This window comes from Eubalaena glacialis, chromosome 7 (genome assembly GCF_028564815.1).
Source record: "Eubalaena glacialis isolate mEubGla1 chromosome 7, mEubGla1.1.hap2.+ XY, whole genome shotgun sequence".
Taxonomy (NCBI): domain Eukaryota; kingdom Metazoa; phylum Chordata; class Mammalia; order Artiodactyla; family Balaenidae; genus Eubalaena; species Eubalaena glacialis.
Window position 1 is genome coordinate 45,860,451 of NC_083722.1, and position 4,325 is coordinate 45,864,775.

At 41.5% G+C, this 4,325-nt stretch overlaps 1 pseudogene; it reads left to right on the plus strand.

Moving 5' to 3' along the window:
- Positions 1-2,514: 2,514 nt before the first annotated feature.
- Positions 2,515-3,963, plus strand: LOC133094575 (6-phosphogluconate dehydrogenase, decarboxylating-like; annotated as a pseudogene).
- The last annotated feature ends 362 nt before the right edge of the window (positions 3,964-4,325 follow it).

Sequence of the window (4,325 nt, forward strand, 5' to 3'; positions counted from 1 at the left end):
CTAGATTTTCTACTGTCTTAACCTTAAATTCAAACAGGCATTAAAGGATGACCAGACAAATGAGGAATGTCAAAAAGAAAGAGCAATGTTAATAATTAGCAACAATGGCCAAAGAGGGAATGATTAATCCAGAAAACAGAAGAGAACTTTAAAATTCTCTCTATACCTGGTATCTTTAGAGATCTTTTAGAGAGATATTACATTTATTAAATAAGAGCAATATGCTGTAAAAAAGGAACACATAAAAATGTAACCAATGGAAAAACTCAGTCAAAGAGTACAGAAAGAAATTAAGCAAATCTAGAAAAAGAATAAAAAGGACCAAAAACAAGAAAGGAAAATATGAGAATAAAGATTAAAGACATATGGATAAATTCAAGATTTGCTACCTAAAAATGGAAGTCCCTGAAAGAGAAAGAAGAGGGTAATAAACCATCAGAGAAATGATAAAGGAGGCAACGCTGAACAAAAGCATGAGTCTCTAGGTTGGAAGGGCCTACCAGGTGCCCAGCAAAAGGAAGAAAAGATGTTTGCCTGGACATGTTATTGTGAAAATTCAGAATGCTGAAGTTTCCAGAAAGAAAAGAACAAAGTTAAAAAACAGGTCACCTTACAACTCAACAATAAAAAGACAAATAACTCAATTTACAAAATGGACAAAGGATTTTAATGAACAAGAAAGTAAACAAATGACCAATAAGCACATGAAAAGATGCTCAATAATCATTAGCCATCAGGGAAATCCAAACCAAAACAGCCATGGGATACCACCTAACAGCCACTAGGATGGCTAGTCAAAAAGACAGATGATAAAAAATGTTGGTGAGAATGTGGATGGATTGAAACCCTCATACATTGCTGTTGGGATGGAGAGTGGTGTACTGCCTTGGAAAACAGTCTGATAGCTTCTCTGAAGGTTAAACGTTGTTACCATACATATGACCCAACAATTCCACTCCTAGGTATCTAGCCAAGAGAAATGAAAACAAATATTCACACAAAAAGCTGTAAATAAAGTTCATAGTGGTATTATTAATAGCCCCAAAGTGGAAACACCCTAACTCATGAAGGGATAAATAAAATGTAGTGCATCCATGCAATGAAATATTATCTGGGCATAAAAAGGAATGAAGTACTGACATGTGTTTCAACAGGGATGAGCCTTGGAGATATTTTCCTAAATGAAAGAAGTCAGTCACAAAAGACCACATATTTAAGATTCCCTTTATATGAAATGAGGAGATTAGGCAAATCTATAGAGACAGAGAGGAGATTAGTGGTTGCCTAGGGAAGTGGAGGTTGGGGGAAAAGGGAGAGTGACTTTAATGGGTACAGATTTCTTTTGAGGGGAAGAAAATATTCTAAAATTTTTGTGGGGATGGTTGCACAGCTCTGTGATTATACTAAAAGCCATTGAACTGTACATTTTAAATGGGTGACTTGTATGATATGTGTGAATTATATCCCAACAAATCTATTTTTTTTTAAAAAGTCACACCGTTATCAGGCTTCTGAGTAGCCCTGGATTCTAGAAGTCTATAAATAATGTGGAAATAAACAAAGACCACACAGATGAGAATAAGGAAATGCTATTTATTCACATGTTTCTATAGCAAGGGAGTCAGCCACCATCACTTGGTTTTGCCAGAAACTCAAAGGCAGGCAGAGGAACGGGAAAGCTTTTTACTGGAAAAAAGGGAAGGTTTCAGGCGTGCTCTAATTGGAGACTGGGGTGTTGGAAATCTGTAGGGGGGCTTGCTAGAGGCAGGGCATCCCATGTGATTGGTTAGGTGTGTATTTGGCTTTCTCTGGTTGGCACTAAATTGAAAGTGGGAACAAGACTTAGAGAAGCTGTCAGTTGTTAATCAAATTCTGGCCATTTTGGGCCAATTTTTTTTAAGGGTTTATTGTTTGATCTTCCTGGATTTTTTGTTAGAGACAGTGATCTGACCTACAAGTCTGACTTGTAGATAGTAGGCTGGTTTCCTGGCTCTGTAGATAATGGCTTCATTTCCTAGGCTGGTTGCCACAGATTTTGGGTCAGAGTTTTATTTTATTTATTTATTTATTTATTTTATTGAAGTGTAGTTGATTTACAATGTTGTGTTAATTTCTGCTGTAAAGCAAAGTGACTCATTTATACACATATATGCATTCTTTTCTTATATTCTTTTCTGTTATGGTTTATCACAAGATATTCAGTATAGTTCCCTGTGCTATACGGTAGGACCTTGTTGTTTATTCATTCTATATATAATAGTTTGCATCTGCTAATCCCAAATTCTGAATCACCCTCCCCGCCCCCATCTCCCCACTGGCAACCGCAAGTCTGTTCTCTATGTCAGAGTTTTATTTTTATATATGGTCTGGGCATTGTCCACTTGTATATTCAGTCTCTCAATAAAAATGCTTTCAAAATTATGAAGGAATGAAAAAAATATATCAAAAATATACCTAAAGGGGGTCATCCGCACCTCGCCTCTCCCTGTTCCAGCCCACTCTGCTGCCACCGCAATGGCCCAAGCTGATATTGCCCTGATTGGACTGGCTGTCATGGGCCAGAACTTAATTTTGAATATGAAAGACCACGGCCTTGTGGTCTGTGCTGTTAATAGGATAGTCTCCAAAGTTGATGATTTCTTGGCCAATGAGGCGAAGGGCACCAAGGTGGTTGGTGCTCACTCCTTGGAGGAGATGGTCTCCAAGCTGAAGAAGCCTTGGTGAATCATCCTGCTTGTGAAGACTGTCCTGGCTGTCGATTTTATTGAAAAACTGGTACCCTTGTTGGACACTGGTGACATCATCATCAATGGAGGAAATTCTAAATACAGGGATACCACAAGACAGTGTTGAGACCCCAAGGCCAAGAGAATCTTGTTTGTGGGGAGTGGAGTTAGTGGTGGAGAGGAAGGGGCGTGGTATGGCCCATCATTTATGCAGGGAGGGAATAAGGAGGCTTGGCCCCACATCAAGGCAATCTTCCAAGGCATTGCTGTGAAAGTGGGGACTGGAGGACCCTGTTGTGACTGGGTGGGAGATGAGTGGGCAGGACACATTGTGAAGATGGTACATAACAGGATAGAGTATGGAGACATGCAGCTGATCTGCGAGGCCTACCACCTGATGAAAAACGTCCTGGGAGTGGAGCATGAGGAGATGGCAAAGGCCTTTGAGGGATGGAATAGGATAGGGCTAGAGTCATTCCTGATTGAAATCACAGCCAATATTTTAAAGTTCCAAGATACCGATGGCAAATACCTGCTGCCAAAGATCAGGGACAGTGTGGGGGCAGAAGGGCACCAGGAAGTGGACCGCCATCTCGGCCCTGGAGTACAGTGTCCCTGTCACCCTCATCAGAGAAGCGGTCTTTGCTCGATGCTTATCATCTCTGAAGGACGAGAAGATCCAAGCCAGCAGAAAGCTGAAGGGACCTCAAAAGATCCAGTTTGAAGGAGATAAGGAATCATTCCTGGAGGGCATTCGAAAGGCCCTCTATGCTTCTAAGATCATCACTTATGCTCAGGGCTTTATGTTGCTAAGACAGGCAGCCACTGAATTTGGCTGGACGCTCAACTATGGTGGCATTGCCCTGATGTGGAGGGGGTGCTGCATCAGCAGGAGTGTATTCCTAGGAAAGATAAAAGATGCATTTGATCGAAACCCAGGACTTCCGAATCTACTACTAGATGACTTCTTTAAGTCGGCTGTGGAAACTGCCAGGACTCCCGATGGCGGGCAATCAGTACTGGTGTCCAGACAGGCATTCCCATGCTCTGCTGCACCACTGCTCTTTCCTTCTATGATGGATACAGACACAAGATGCTGCCAGCCAACCTAATCCAGGCTCAGCGAGATTACTTTCGGGTCCACACCTATGAACTCTTGGCCACGCCAGGACTGTTTCTCCACACTAACTGGACAGGCCACAGTGCCAGTGTGTCCTTGTCTTCATACAATGCCTGATCAGATTCTGTTAGGTGCCACGACTCTGCAAACAAGTACATTCCATTTGCCACACAGCAGTGCTTCCATGGTCCTTTGACCTACTTTCTGCTCAGATCTCTCTCTTTTTTTTAAATTTACTAGTAGCTTTATTTATTTATTTATTTATAACATCTTTACTGGAGTATAATTGCTTTACAGTGTTGTGTTAGTTTCTGCTGTATAACAAAGTGAATTGGCGATTGCATACATATATCCCCATATCCCCTCCCTCTTGTGTCTCCCTCCCACCCTCCCTATCCCACCCCTCTAGGTGGTCACAAAGCACTGAGCTGATCTCTCTGTGCTATGCAGCTGCTTCCCACTAGTTATCTATTTTACAT